The 16973-nt window shown below is 37.2% G+C and overlaps 1 protein-coding gene across 22 annotated transcripts in view; it reads left to right on the top strand.

Annotated features, from left to right (window-relative positions):
* The window catches only part of PTPRD (protein tyrosine phosphatase receptor type D), a 1083558-nt gene that overhangs the window by 351663 nt on the left and 714922 nt on the right, over positions 1 to 16973 (top strand). For all 22 annotated transcript variants that reach the window (XM_072360023.1, XM_072360013.1, XM_072360012.1 and 19 more), the window contains one exon: positions 10473 to 10516. The gene's annotated coding sequence lies outside the window, so the exon portion shown is untranslated. The remainder of the gene's footprint in view (positions 1 to 10472; positions 10517 to 16973) is intronic.

The following is a 16973-nucleotide window of genomic DNA, read 5'->3' as shown; positions in this document are numbered from 1 at the left end:
AACTGGCTGAGGGAACTGGGATTGTTTAGTCTAAAGAAATGGAGACTCAGGAGACTTTACTGCCCTCTACAGCTACACGAAAGGAAGCTGTAACAAGTTGAGGATTGGCCTCTTCTCCTAGCATACTAGCTAGTCATAGGACAAGAGATAATGGCCTTAAGTTGTGTCAGGAGAAGTTCAAGTTGTATAACAAGAAAAAAAAAAATTATTCTCATAAAAACTGGTGAGATATTGAAACAAGGCTGCTGAGGGAAGTGGTCAAGTCACAGTCCCTGGATGCTTTCAAGAAACATGTAGACATGGCTGTGAGAGACACAGAATCACAGAATTAGTCAAGTTGGAAAACACTTCAAAGATCACCAAGTCCAACCACAGCCTAACCATAGTACCCTAACTCTAACAATCCTCTACTAAATTGTATCTCCAAGCACCACATCCAAATGGCTCATAAACGCATCCAGGATGGTGATTTAACCATTTCCCTGGGGGACCTATCCCAGTGTTTAACTACCCGTTCTGTAAAGTGTTTCCTAACATCCAACCTAAACCTTGGTGAAACTTGAGGCCATTTCCTCTTGTCCCGTCACCTGTCACCAGTGAGAAGAGACCTACCCTGCTCTCACTGTAAGCACCTTTCAGATACTGGAAGAGAGCAATAAGATCTCCCCTCAGCTTCCTCTTCCCCAGACTAAACATCCCCAGCTCCCTCAGCCTCTCCTCATAGGGCTGATTTTCCAAGACCTTCACAAGCCTCATTGCCCTTCCCTGGACCTGCTCCAGTGCCTCCATGTCCTTTTTGTTATGAGGTGCCCAAAACTGAACACAGTACTCGAGGTGAGGCCTCACCAATGCCAAGTACAGGGGCAGGATTCCTGTCCTAGTCTTGCTCACCACACCACTCCCGATACAAGCCAGGATGGCATTGACCTTCTAGGCCACCTGGGCACACTGCTAGCTCATATTCAGATGACTGTCCATCAGTACACCAAGGTCCCTTTCCATCAGGCAGCTTTCTAGCCACAACTCCCCAAGCCTGTAGGGTTGAAGTGAAGGTGTGGAATTAATTCCTCCATGCAGGGGAAAAAAAAAAAAAAAAAAAAAAAGAATTGCAGCCACTGACATTCACCAACTCATGCACTTATGCTGAATGTTTACAGAGACCAAGCAGTGGATGTTAGCACAATGAGGATGAGAGTGGTGCAATTCAGTTGCATTGTCAGCAATGTTTTGGACAGACATGCACAAAGTGAAGAGCATCAAGATCAGCTTATCATCATGAACTGACTAATAGTAGTAACTCTGTTGAAAAACTGTTTTCTAGGTGAGAATTTCCTCTATCAAGTAGTGTTATTGTGCTCTTTGTATATGTTGTTATTTCCATGGAAATGAGGAAGATGCATTTTTTTAAACTGAGGGGAGCTCAAAAATACATCTGATTTCTTTTTAGTATGAAGCAGGAGCTGTGGACTGAAGTTAGTCTCAGCCTTTCCTAGCAAAATAAATAAATAAACTCTATGAGTAAGAAAAATAATGGTGGATTGATAATTATCCTACTGGTAATTTTGTTCCACAGAAGCTCAGATTTTCAGGTCTTCTTTCTTTGTTACAGAAGGAATTCCACCATTTTTAAGCTCTCTGAACTTTTTTCTGAGTAATCCTACCTTCATGCAGCATCTAATTTTTCCTGAGACAGATTGCAGCTTAAAAGTCATAACGTGAGTAATTGAAAGCCCTCTTATAAAGCTCATCTCATTAATACTGAAATGTGAGCACTTCCAGAGTGAAATGTGTCAGCTGTTAAACTGTGAGCACCAATACTGCACAGGAGCTCAGGACAGTAAAAAAGAACACTGTATCTAATTGAAACTGCAGGAGAATTGTTGCTGGACAGAATGCAATTATCCAGACTGGAAAGTTTCCAAAATACTAAGACTGACATACTGTCACATCTCTCCCTGAAAGGATGGAGGGGTGAGAAGATTCTCAAATTGCTCTCCTTCTCCCTTCTCCCACTTTTCCGCCTCCCCACCCCCTGCTGCAGATTAAAGTGAAGCTGACACTCAAGGTCCAAACACATTCATCAATTTTAATGACAGTTTCTCCATTACAATTATCTTAAAAATACTGGCACTTTTACAATTAAATCTAAGTTGTGCGGCTAAACTGTGGCTTTATAAGAAATCAAAATAAGTCTTGCATTATGTAACAACGTTCTGTGTGAGAGAACAAGAAAGAAAATAGAGAGACCAAGAGGGTTGGACAGAGGAAGAGACTGCCTTTCTGCGTTCTGGTGTTGTTCCAGGCAGTGGCAAAGTGAGGGAGGGTTCCTTGGTTTATGAATGAGCTCTTCCCAAAGTTTTGAAAGCTCCCAGAGCTCCTCTGAGGTTCCTTTTATGCCTGAAAGATTTACATGTGTACTGTCCCAAGGTCATGAACAAATGAGATAGCAGTAAGCAAATTTGTCAAAAGTAAATTTTCACACAAAACTTATGCTGCAAAACAGGAACGTTTAGGAATGTTTTGAACAGAGAAAGGCCTTCCATTGTTTTCAGGGCTCTCTCCTCCATCAAGACTCAAGCCTTCTATTTGTTGTCTTGGCAACGGTCTTATCTTGCAAATGTTTGAGACAGTTCCTGGTGTACCCCAGATAAAGTGTTTTTCCTTGGTTTGCTTCACATACATGCTTTTTCCTCTGGTCAGTGATTGGAAGGGGAGAAAATGACATGATTATTGTGCTACACCAATGTGTAAAGTATCAGAATTTTTGACACTAATGTTAGAGGTAGTGTGCTGGGTCAGAAATGCAACATTTCATAAAGAATAATTTTTTAAAGAATTACACTGTAATGTGAAAAGCAAGTAACCACAGAAGTCATTCTCCTTTCAATATCCTATAGTATGTGAATGTATTGGGCTGTTTTGATGTATCATTTATATCCTCACCAGTACCCATATTTCCACTTACCCATTTGCCAAAGCAAGCTACTTTGCTTTGGTCACTTCCTTATTGCATGGTTTTTAAGTAGAAAGTTTCTTCACAGATTATCTTTCATAATTCATTAACACAAAAACTATGAATTTCATTACAAGAGATTGTCCCTGTCCTTCACATATGCTGTGTCAAGCAATACAAACTTTGTACAGCATGAGTGTTAATGGTATGCCAAAATTAATTCAAGTTGAAAAACACATCCTCTGAAAGTTAACAAATTCAATCTACAATTCAGCAGGAAGAACAACATTTACAATCAAGAGATAGGGCAGAAAATTCTATTTCCTTTAGACATCTGAGACATGCTGTTTCTGAACTACTTTCACAGAGGGAAGTAACACTAAAACTAGAAAAGCAAAAGATTACTGCAGTTATTAGCAATGTTGTATGTTGCCAAGACTGTTAAAAATAAGTGGTGTGAACCAATTAATGTGGACAAATTAATGATAACCTATAAAGTTGTTTGGAGTTTTTAGCTAAACAGAAACTTTAAATAAGCCACTTTACTGCTACTACTACTTCTACTACTACTACTATTACTAAAAATCATAACAGGATGAACAAAAGCAGAAGCAAAAACACTCACCTTTACAAGAAAGCGCCATGTTTATAGAAGATTTAGCATCATTACATAGTTGTTTAAATAAAGCTAATAGGTAGCAGAGGGACAGAAAACCTAAATAGTTAAGAATATCTGGAGAAAGGATGAGAGGAGGACAAAAGCAAAGGTGTTGGTGAAACTTTCTTAAGAGACATTACAGTAATAATAACACAAATACATACTTAACAGATACATCTGAAGTAGTTTACATGTTATTTGATATCTTCATCAATTTCTTTTGCATGATCTAGTTTTAATTAACATTTTTAAGTACGACTCAGTGTTCACTGATGCAGCTTCCAGAAAGACTGAAACAAAGCCCGATTTGTACTTGGGCTGGTGCAATCCCAGATATTTATACAGACTGGGGAAAGAACTTGAGACCAACTCTGCAAAGAAGGAATTGGGGGTCCTGGTGGATGGGAAGCTGGACATGAGTTAGGAGTGTACACTTGCAGCCCGGAAGGCCAACTATATCCCGGGTTGCATTAAAAGAGTGGCCAGCAGAGGGAGAGAGGTGATCATCTACTCAGCTCTTGTGGGGCCCCATCTGGAGTACTGAATCCAGGCCTGGGGTTGCCAGCAAAAGAAGAATGCAGAGCTCTTGGAGCAGGTCCAGAGGAGGGCCACTAAGATGATCAGATGGCTGGAGCACCACTCTTATTGAAGAAAGGTTGAGGGAACTGGGCTTGTTTAGCTTGGAGAAGAGAAGGATCCAGGGAGACCTCATTGTGGCATTCCAATATTTAAAGGGAACATATGTGTGCCCCCAGTGGCGCAGTGGTTTAAGCTGCTGCCTGCGGCACTGGAGGGCCCGGGTTCGAATCCCCCCTGTGGCGCAGGGGTAGAAGTGCCACTTCGCTACACAGAGGGCTCGAAACCCGGGAGTTGGACTCGATGATCTCTAAGGTCCCTTCCAACTCGCACGATACTATGATGATATAAAAAGGAGCAATGGCTGTTTACATGGGCTGGTAGTGATAGGACAGGGGGGAATGGGTTTAAACAAAGACAGCAGAGGTTAAGGTTAGATATTAGGAGGAAGTTTTTCACTCAGAAGGTGATGACACACTGGAACAGGTTGCCCAAATTGTTTGTGGATGCCCCATCCCTGGAGGCATTCAGGGTCAGGTTGGATGTGGCTCTGGGCAGTCTGGTCAATTGACTGGCAACTTTGCACAAAGCATGGGGGTTGAAACTAGATGATCCTTAAAGTCCATTTCAAACCAGGCCATTTTATGATTCTGTGCTGACATGGCAACAGATAGTTCCTGCAGATAAGGGATATCCTTCAGGTATGTGATATTATTCTGCTAAAGATTAGGATTTTGTGGGACACATGGTTAAATGACATCCATAATTGAAAATAGGTATGCTTGAAAGTCTGGGGTGATGCTGAGAAGTTGGCAAAGTCACTGTATGTGTATGAAGGAGAAATAAGTCTATTCGGATTTCTTTTGTGGATGCTCTGTGAGTGTGCCATGCGTGCTACTGCTGGAAAGACTTCAGCAGGCTCATGTTAAAAGTAAACATAAATACTGCTACTGCAATAGAAAAACAAGCCGAAAACAATACATGCATATACACTGTAACAGTAGAAATATTTCTGTAATAGTGATCTACTTAAGATGTCTTGAATAGACAACATTATTTTCCGGTAAATTTAAAAAGGAATCAAAGACAAATATTTCCTTTATAACAGCATTGTGGTGTGACATGTTAATGTGAGCACTGCAGGCTGATCACATGGCACAGTTATCTTATCTTATCACTCACAGGTGCAATTCTGCTGTCAGAACTAATACTAGTCACTTACACAGATTCTGACCCCCTACTCCATTCAGAGATTCTCTTTTTTTCTTTAAGCTAATATGAATTTACTTGACATAATTCTGACACCACTGTCAATGCACATTAATGTAAGTATTCTCATTGGCTGTATCACAGTCATGCAATGATTTAGAAAATAATAATATTAAGATGTGCTTTGAAGAGTATGCTGTGATATGTATATGATGAGGATCTACCATATTAGATCATTTTGAATTTAAAGATAATGAACAACTCTGTATCATACATATAATAACAAAATTGTACATAATCTTTTATAATAATTGTTTTGAATTAAAAAAAAAAAAGACTGTTGCTTTAGTGTTCTGCTTTTCTATATATTAGAAACCTATATAGCAAAAGTAAACAAACTTGATGATTTATATTCAGTCTGCACGTTTTTTCACCTCTACATTCTTTGAGGATGATATGACACTGAAATAGAAAACAGTATTACACTTCTGGGGACAATTAATAAAGACAATGAATAAAAATACTAGTAAATGGACCTTAAAAAAAAATAAAAAATAGGATTAAATAATGAACAATTACTTTCAATATTGCTTAAGCAAAAAAAAAAAAAAAAAAGATACTGAGTACAGCTTATGTTCCTTTGCTGCTATACCAGTCAGTATTCACATAAGTCTTAGTTAATTGAGTCTTATAGCTTCTTTCTTATGCACACTAACACAATGACGTATTGACAAGCTTTCTTAGTAGTTTTCACTATTTATATGATTAAAAATGCAGGAGAACAGTCAATATTTTATCCACGATTCTTCTGTGTTCTGTTACGAACATCTAATAATAAAACGATTGATGCAATTTTTCATTTTTATTTTATTTTTTTAAAGAAATTATAAGTATTTATGTTAAATACTAAAAAGACAGGGGAAAAATAATGCAACTTCTTCATTTCCAAAGATTTGGTAATCTTTGAAAATTATCAGTAGCAGTAAAATATGAAGGACATTTTGGAGATTAATATGTTTTCACTAGAAGAGATTCATTCTTCAGTTCTAATTCAAAATCTAGCAAGATCATATTTAATAAGTCAAATACTGCTCTCCTGTGCACTGTGTTATGTAAGGAAAGTTGCTTATACAGATATGAGATTGACTATGATACAGTGAGGATTTCAGGACGGTATCCCAAAATAGTCTTTTGAATGTATCTTTCCCTACTTTTTTCCTCTTATGTGTATTAATGATGTGTTTATGCGCTCATGCCCTAGAGAATGCTTTTCCACTTATTGTTTTTCTTTTGATGCTATTTATTTTCATTATGTAGGTGTTTATAAGCTGTGTTTATAAGCTGTGAATTTTATCTGTTTTTACCTTTTTTTTTTTTTTTTTTTTTTTTTTTTTTTTTTTTTTTTTCTCTTGCAGTAGAAAGATTTTGATATTTAAAATAACTCTTCAGTTTACTTCCCCTACTCTGGATCTTCTTGCTTTTCCATTAAGCATATTTGTCTGTAATTGACAAGCCATTGCAAGGAGATACATATTCCCTAGCTAGCTGGCCTTTGCAAAGAAAATCCTTGAAGGCAATCAACAAACTCAATTACCACATTTTCTTAGCTTGTAATTCCTAATAAATCAATAGCAGGCAAATATTCATATGTTAAAGGTTAAATACTTTAAGCCTTTTGACAGTAATTGAGTGTATTTTCAAGAGAGGTTTAATTTTGATAGAGATTCTTTCCGTTTCATTACCATTTGCCTCTGATAGTGAATATTTTAAGCTACTGACTGACACTTCACATTTGGCACAAGTAAATATACAACAGTCAGATCTAGTTTAAAGGCCTCCAGCTGCAACTTTCTTACAAAATACTTTTTCGTAAGTATAGTTACTGTTTACTCAGTGGCTTTCTACTCATGTTAGCAATATTCACACACATATCACCAAAACTACAATTGCTGAGATTACATATTTCCCACCAGTCCAAGTCCCAAAAGAAGGATCAGATGCTTTTGATTAAGATGCCTCCATAGTAAATTTGAGAATAGCTATTGGTGTCATTAATATCTGTCTAAGCATTATGAATCTCCTTTAATTTTGAACTAGACAAAAATCGCAGACTGTATTTCCAAAGAAATTAGCACATTTAGAAAAATACCTGAATATCTAATATACACAGGTGTCTTTGGAAATAGAGTTGATGAGGGTTAGATGATTAAATATTTCAGATAATTTATATCTATATTTCAAGTAGAAGTGGAATACTCTCTGAAAGTCTTAAGGATTAGGCTTCTTTTATAACACAAAGTTAGGCCTGAAGAGAGAAATATGCTGCCCAGAACACCTTTTCCTTTTCTATATGTTTTACATCATGGACACGGGAAGATTAAGAACCATATTTTAGAGTTTGAAGCATTATGAAACTTCAGTAAGAACTGATCTGGATAGGTTGTAAAATTGAGGGAAATGGACCTTATAAGGTTCAAGAAGAGCAAGTTCAGAGTCTTACACCTGGAGTGAAATAACTATGTGTATCAGTACAGGTCAGGAGCTGACCTCCTGGAAAGGAACCCTGCAGAGAAGGACTTAGGTGTCCTTATGAATAACAGTTGACTATAAGCCAGCAGTGGCCAAGAAGATTGATGCACTTAAAAAAGTGACCAACAGATCAGGGGAGGTTATTCTTCCTCTCTACTTTAGCCTGGTGAGGTCACAGCTGGCACACTGTGTCTAGTCCTTGTCTCCTCTGTTCAGGAAAGACAGAAAATTTCTAGAGAATGTTCAGTGGAGGGCCACAAAGATTAGAGGCTTTGAGCATCTCCCTTATGAAGAAAAGCTACTCAGTCCATAGAAAAGAAGAATGAGAGAGGCATCTTATCAATGCTTATAAATGCCTAATGGATAAGAGTCAAGAGAAAGGATGAGAGAAAGGATGGTACTAGGCTCTTTCCAATGGTGCCCAGCTACAGAACAAGGAATCAATGGGCAAAAACTGGAACACAGGAAGTTCTACTTGAACATGAGGAAATCTTCACTGTTAGAATGACAGAGCTCTGGAACAAGCTGCCCAGACTTTCTGTGGAGTCTTCTTCACCAGAGATGTTCAAAATCAGCCTGGATACTCTCCTGTGTAGCCTACTGTAGGGAACCTGATTTAGCACACTGTTGAACTACATGATCTCCAGAATTCCCTTCCAACCCCAGTGAATCTGTAATTTTCTAAAAACATTTTTTTTTTATTACCGTCAATACACTTATCAGTGTATCCTAAGAATACTTACAAGCATACCCTTGTTTTGTCTTGTTTTTCTGGTCCTGGACAGCCTGAAAGAAGCAGAAGTATGATGTAGCTCAATCAGAGTTAAATGCTTGAGAAGATTAAGTAAGTGGGATGATTACTTTCTGTTAACCTATAAACTGGGTAGATGAACCCCTCAGTTTTCATTCTTAAGACTCAGTAAAGTTAAGGAAGTAATATTGAAATTCATCAACCTGAGGTTACCCGAAAATATCTGAAACCATCCCTCCCCCCCAGTCCCCTCATAAAAAAATCTATCTTTGCCCATTCATAGAGACTGTATTTTTGCATTTTTATCTGTTTGTTTATTTTATTTTATTTTTTAGATCTATTATATTTTGTCTTAATGATCTGAGAATATGTCTTTGACTTCAGTTTCTGTTCATATATATTTATATAAGTATATGTGTGTATACATATTTTCTTCAGTTCCTGACACTATTATTGACAATAAGTTTTTATTTCTGGGACTCCTGTAAACGTTAATCCTTCAAGTAAACCATAATTCATGTTCAGATTTAGAAAAATGGACAGGGAAGAGTGGAGACATGATTTCTATTGAAAAGCAATTACTGAACTACCTGGAAAAAAGACTGTTTTCTAATACCTCTGACTGTAAAATGTTGGTATTTTGAAGAATGGGTTAGGGAGAGTGATAGAAGAGAGTCTTTCTTGAGAAAGCATGTCATGCAGAGGCCAAATAGACAACACTTGAATGAGAGGTGACCTCCAGGAGGTGACTACTTACTTGTATTCAGAAGTGGGTTCTTAGTTGTTATTATTATTATTATTATTATTTTTCTGTATATTTATAATACTAAGAAAAATAACTTGAAGATAGGTGTTTTAAACTACTATTAGGTGTTTTGATATAGTACTGTGTGCTTCCATTGGTGCTTTCATCCTCTATTTGGGTATTTAATATTGAACATTTCTGATTACTGCAGGGTTAAAACAAAATCCAAATGATATTAGTATAGTAGAGTTAAGCTTCCTAATATCTGAAGACCTGTCTGCCCTCATAGTTTCAGACTTAAAACAATCTTAAAATTTTAGAAGCAGTTGGAATACTTACCATAACATTGCATGTATATATATTTCTATTTATACATAATTACATTTGTGCATATTTATCTGTATGAACAGGGGAGGAAAAGAAAAAAGAGGCAAAAATAGAAGAATAAAGCTCCCTTTTATTGCAACATTTACAGAACATAGATTTAAGAACACTGAAGTTAATGTTGATAGCATGTCATCTGTTTTTTTGAGTCTGACATTAAAAAAAGAGAGAGGGGGGGAAAATGCAATAGAATATTTTACAAAGGCTTGCAAAGCCTTTGTCTATATGTTTTGCATTCTACATTTTTTTTTATTTGAATTGTTTCTTAAATTACATTAAACTCTGTAGACCAATTCAAGGCTAAAAAATATTTCAAGAAACACAGAGATGCATTTTGAAAGGATGATTAATGGTGCAAATACTGAAAAGTGAATTATTTTAGACTTTCACAAGTAACATTAATTAAATGTAAAACTATGATAAAGTTTTAAGAAATCTAAAATATAAAATTTATAAGAAAATTTGATAGCATTTTTTCTGTGAATAGTAAACAATGATCTACAGAAGTGCAGTTTTGTTTTTTTTTTCCTTTCTGTTGTTAATCAAATACTTCAGTGTTGAAAAATGTTAATTGTGACTGTTCCTATTAACAAATAGCATAAAAACACAATACTTGACAATTGCCCCGACTAACGATAATATTTAACATTACTTTTTATTGTTTTAGAACTCTATCCTGAGACACAACTACAGGATGTGCCTTGGAGAAGTGTAAGTTTTTTGTTGTTTTTTATTGCTATGATAAATGTTGGATACTCTATCTTCTCTTTCAATTAAATGAATTCATTTTCCCAGAATTTTTAAAATCATAAATCTCCATCACTTAAATCCCACAGTGATTATTTAGGTTTCACTGTGATAGTGGGAGATCTGCCTAACTGACATGATTGTTTTGAGTACATACATTTAAGCATCAACAATTATTAGTTACTTAGTATCAAATATTTAAGCCTCTATATTTCATAGAATCATAGAATCATAGAATGGCCCGGGTTCAAAAGGACCTTACAGATCATCTAGTTTCAACCCCCATGCTTTGTGCAAAGTTGCCAGTCAATAGACCAGGCTGTCCAGAGCCACATCCAACCTGAGCTTGAATGCCTCCAGGGTTGGGGCATCCACAACCTCTTTGGGCAACCTGTTCCAGTGTGTCATCACTTTCTGAGTGAAAAACTTCCTCCTAATACCTAAATTTCCCTTGTCTCAGTTTAAAACTGTTCCCCCTTGTCCTATCACTATCCACCTTCATAAACAGCTGTTGCCACTCCTGTTTATATGCTACCTTTAAATATTGGAAGGCCACAATGAGGTCCCCCTCTCATGGAATAGTAGCTTTCCATACAACAACAGAAGTTTGATAAAATGTACTTACCAGTAGCTTTTTATTGATGTATATCTTCCACATCATTATACGGAAAATTACCAGTATTTTTATCTTGCCTGCTAACTAATGGGCATCCCCCTCACTCCTTCCTTTTTTCCTTTTTTTCTTTTTGTCTGAAATATCACTTTTCTCTAAATCATTTGGGAAGACATTGTTTTGCTTGTTCTGCCTTTTTAATTGTAGAAAATGACATGAAGCTAACAGACAATTTACATAACCCTGTCCAATAGCTTAATTCTTGTTCACATTTTGCATTATTTTTCTAATATGAGGAGAAATCCCAATGAAAAACATGTTCAAATGCCAATGACTCAATGTCATGGAGGCAGTTATATACATGTTCATAACTGTTAACTGTTGGGAACAGACTAGGAGCAAAATCATTGGTAAGTCAAGTCATTTCTGTGTTTAAAAATTGTTGTACCATCAATAGGAATATACATGGAAATTAATGCAATTTAAATAATACTACTTCCCAATGGATTGAATATCATATCACAATGCTAGGTCCTAATTTATGTGTTAAAAACAAGACAAAATATGCTCATTCAAGAAAGGTAAAGTAATTATAATTCTTCAGTTGTAAAAGAAAACCTGTGTATGTTTTGAATTTTATGGTTGTGTTTTGATGTTATCGGTCTTGAACTTGAATTTTAGCTAGAAGACTAAACCCAGTCCCAAAACAAGTTCTCCAGCCAGAAGAATGAACTGTGCCTTACTGAACAAGAAAGGATACAATAGGTCAAATCTTGGAGTAATAAGAAAAGTAGATAATCTGTGCCTGTTTTTTGTGAGAATGTTTTTCTTTTTTTCTTCCCCTCTACCCCCATCCTCCCCCGCCCCCAAATGTAAAAGCAATTTCCTACAGCCACTGAAATAACTTGAGGTATATTTTCAATTCATTTGAGTTGTCACAGTTCAATTCCATTCAACAGAATTGTATTAATTTTCACCACCTCACTGCTTGAACATAAATCTTTATTATCTCAATTAATGAGTTTGATTTTTTTTTTCTCTTCCTTTGATGTGTTTTGTGAAAATGCACTATCCTTCCAGTCGCATTTTCTGGACAACCAAAGAGGCATTTTGTTGTAAATATCCAGATAATTTATCAAGAAGATATCTCTGATAAAGCAGATTTTATTTGCAATTGCAGTGTCTGGCCTTCTGCAAGCAGGGGAGCACACAGAAAACAGCATTATATCTTTTGTTCCCTGTTACTTGACGCTTATCTCTTTCTCCCCTGGTTCCTCATTGGCTGAGTACTTTAGGTTCACAATCTTTCCAATGCTCAACTAAACATATGGATACTGGATAAACATAAGTTTTTGCCAGCTAAGCATATATCGCTAATTAGTAAACTTCTCACATTTGCTCATTCAACATTTGGTCATTGTTTCTGGACATCTGCTCATCCTTGCATAGAGATGAACTTGGAAGGAGGATAGAGGGGAGTATCTTGATGTCTGTCTGTTGCAGCTCAGCCTACCCACAGAGCAAGGCAATCCAGCCTTGCACAGAGGCCCTGGCTTCTTCAATGCTTGTTAAGTCTGATTTTCTTTTGCTGAGGGTTCCTTATCCAAACAGAATAATCTTACAATATGCTTATATGCTTTCTAGTCCATAATACTATAATACTATACCCATACTATTTGGAACATTTAAAAACGACTGCAGTTTTGCAAGGAAGAATTAATCACATGATTCAGCGACTCTATTTCTAAAATATGCTATATATATGGCATCTCTACTTTTTTTTTTTTCTTTCTTTCTTTCTTTCTTTTTTTTCTTTTCTTTTTTTTTTTTTTTTTTTTTTTTTCACATCAGCTATTTCTAAGGACAAGTTATAAAATACAAATACATTGTGCTCTACTTCTTCAGATCATTTTATCCTTTTCAATATGTAGTGCAGAAACAACATTCCATTCCTACAATTTGGCATAAACCCTGCATTGTGGAGCTATGCTTCTTTCAGGCTGTTGTGGTTTTGTGTTTTTTGTTGTTGATATTCTACATCAGAACACTGTGTAAAACAGTGGGAGTTAAAGACTTAATGATCTGGTTCTGTGGGCATTTTGCCCTTTTCCTGGGCATTTTGGGTTCTCAGGGCAGGGGAGGAGTGGCATTCCTGGAGGACTTTTGTAGCACTTTTGCTACAGATATCATCCAAAAAAAAACTGGACAGGCTTGAAAAGAGGGCATACAGGAATTTAATGAGGTTTAATATGACCAAGTACAAGGTCTCACACTTGAATGGCAGAAATCCCATACATATGGACGGACTAGGAAAAGAGCTCATTGAGAGCAGTCATGTGGAAAAGGACTTGGGTGTTTTGATGTGTGAAAAACTGAACATGAGCAAGCAGATTGTGCTTGCAGCCTGGAAGGTCAACAGTATCCTGGGCTACTTCAAAAGAGGAATAGCTGGCAGGGTAGGGGACTTGGTTGTCCTCTACTTTGCCTTCATGCAGCCCCATCTGGAGTGTTGTGTCCAGACCCCTGGGGTTCCAAACATATGAAAGACATGGAGTTGTTGGGGTGATTCCAGAGAAGGGCCATAAAGATGAACTTCCTTTATGAAGAAAAGTAGAGGGAGTTGAGTCTGTCCAGCCTAGAGAAGAAAAAGCTCAAGAGGCAGTCTCACTGTTGTCTTTCAGTACTGAGAGGAGTTTTTAAACAGGAGAGATAACAGTTTTGTTTGTTTGTTTTTTTTACACTGTCCAAGGGAAGATTTTGTTACACATTAGGTTGAAATTCTTTACTCAGAGGTGAAGAAGTAGTTAAATATTACCCACGAATGTTGTGGATTTACCTTCAGTGAAGGCATTTAAAGCCAGGTTGGATGGGGCCCCAGGCAGTCTCATCTAGTGGTTGGCAACTCTGCCCTTACTAGGAGTGTAGGAAGAAGACTTTGACATGGTCCCTTAACACATCCTTATCTCTAAATTAAAGAGATATGGATTATTCTGTAGATAAGGAATTGTTTGGAAGTTAACAGCTGAAGGGTTATGGTCAATGGTTCTGAATCCAGGTGGAAGCTGGTAATGAGCAGTATTCCCTAGGCATCCATCTTGGGACTAATAATCATGAACATCTTTATCAGTGTCATAAACGATGAGATAGAGTGCACACTCAGCAAGTCTGTTAATGAAACCAAGCTCAGCAGTGTGGCTGATACAGCAGAAAGAAGGGATGCCATCCAGAGGGACCTTAATAAACATGAAAGGTGGGCCCTTGTCAACCTTATGAGGCTCAACAAAACAAAAGACAAGGTTTTACACCTGGGTTGAGGTGATGTCAGATATGTATACAGACTGGGAGAAGAACTCTTTGAAAGCAGCCCTGCTGAGAAGGACTTATATCCACAAGTTGATGAAAAACTTAACATGAGACAACAGTGTGTACTTGAATCCTGGAAGGCCAGTGATATCCTGGGTTCTATCAGGAGGGAGATAGCCAACAGGGAGAGGGAGGTGATTTTTTCCCCTTTCTACTGCCCTCATGAGGCCCTAGCTGGAGTACTGTGTCCAAGTCTGGAGCTTCCAATGAATGAAAGATGTTGAGCATTTGGAGAGGGTCCAGAGGAGGGCCATGAAGATCATCACGGGTCTGGAGCACTTCGCCTATGAAGACAGGCTGAAGAAACTGTGTTTGTTCAGTTTGGAAAAGAGAAGGCTCATTGTGGCCTTACAGTATTTAATGAGAGTTGATAAGCACAAAGGAAATAAACTCTTCACAAGGATAGGAAGGGATAAAACAAGGGGAAATGGTTTTAAACTAAATGAAAGAAGATTTAGATTAGATGTTGGGGAAGATTTTATTTATTTATTTATTGCTGAGAGAGCAGTGAAGTGCTGGAATGGGTTGCCTGTAGAGGTTGTGGATACCCTGACCCTGGAAGTGTTTAATGCCAGGTTGGATGGGACTGTAGACAGTCTTATATAGCACCTGATCTAGAGTTTGGCAACTCTGCCTGTGGCAAGAGGATTAGAGCCTGATGATCCCTGAAGTTCCTTCCAACCCAAGCCACGCTGTGATTCTATGATTCTGTAGTGACCTCTCTGCCTTCCATATGCCTTAGCATAGCTTCCTAGATGGTCTGTTACGTGATCTTTCCCTGCACAGGAGTGAAGCTTGCAGGTCAGTTGTTCCCTGGGTTGTTCTCTCTATTTTTTTTTTTTTAAATGTTTGTAACACCTTTTTTCCATTCATCAAAGATTTCTCCTCACCTCTGTGACTTTTCAAATATTGAGTGTCTTCATGATGACATCAGCCAATTCACTGAGGAATTGGAAAAATGAATACACACGCTCTGTTGGTGATATCAAAAATATCTCTTACATAGTAGGCTATATATATATATATGTATATATATATTTATTTCTATAATTCTTCATTAGAAACATGAGTTGTAGACAATACTACACAATGTGCTGTTTAGACATTGGGAAGGGTGTGTCTCGGACTGAAGATATGTATTCGCAGCAGCACTTAACCAGTGACAAAGTCTCACTTTATCAGCCTTCATCCAGTGTGCCCGGAGCAGTGGATATCATTTTCCCTGGATGTTCTCATCCCCAGAATAATATCTGTACCTGTGTCTATACAGCATCAGAGTTTGAACAAGAGCTGCTGCTACAGTCCAGCTTGTATAGGTTTGTATTTCATGCAGGTTTAAAAAGGTCTGTTAATTTTCACACAACTACTTCATGTCAGCAAAGGTGTGATTAACATAAACACTGTTTTGTGCAGTGTTTGGATTACAACATTATGTCTCACAGTAATGTTTATAGAACTGTGGCTCATCAGGTTAAACCTGTTCTACACTTACGGTGTGAAGAAACAAGAAATTAAAAGCACTTCTAAGTAAACCTTTAAAAATGTTTAACTTTCAGAAAATATTTACATGAGCAGTTTTAGAATATCAGAAAACTTCCTTTCAAAAATAGTGTTTAGTTTAGTTTAGTTTTGTTTTGTTTTTCTGAAGAAAAAAAAAAAATAATGGAGGTGCTCAGATTTAGATTTTCACCAGTCCTGTGCTGTCTTGTCAAATCGTAAATGCTTAACATTGATTGTGAATGTTTGTGTTGTCTGTCAGAATGATATTGAATTCCATTAAATCTCTATTAACATGCTTAACATGCTTTTGTAATCAACAGACTCTGGCCACGGACGTTTTATTTCTTTATTATTTTAGAATTATTTCATGGCTTTTTAATGGACTCAAGCCTCTAAATTTGTAGACATTGAACAGTTTCCAACAGACGGTCTATCCAAAGGCTTATCTCTCTTGCTATAATGAAAAAAAAAAAGTTCTTTCTTAGAGTAGTATTAGTATACCCCTCTGTCAGTGGTTTATTGGCTGGTTCAGACCAGCTCCATGACTAGTGGGGCAGAGACACCCATGAGTTCGTGCCTATGGAAAGGGGAAAATAAAGGGAAAAATAAGTGGGCCCCAAAAAGAACAGAGGCAAAGACCTGAGGAGAAACAAACTAATTTAGTAAATAAGATATTGGAATGCAAGCTGACACATTGTAATACAGTATAATTAGAACTGGAGAAAGTAAATCAAAGATAATGAGGGAGAGTGTCCAAGAAAGCTGAAGGCCTTACGCTACTGTGGAGGTGAACTGTGTCATGGGGACAAACAGCAGGAAAGAGAGCCAAAAAAGGGAAAAAAAAGGGAAAAAGAGGAACATCAGGTGAGCTTTTCAGGGATTATATCTCCTCCCTGAAAGCAAAGTCCTCTGAAATATGTAGTTCTTCTTCTCTTTTGGGGCTGG

Source organism: Excalfactoria chinensis, chromosome Z, assembly GCF_039878825.1.
Source record: "Excalfactoria chinensis isolate bCotChi1 chromosome Z, bCotChi1.hap2, whole genome shotgun sequence".
Taxonomy (NCBI): domain Eukaryota; kingdom Metazoa; phylum Chordata; class Aves; order Galliformes; family Phasianidae; genus Excalfactoria; species Excalfactoria chinensis.
This window is presented reverse-complemented; position numbering and strand designations above follow the sequence as displayed.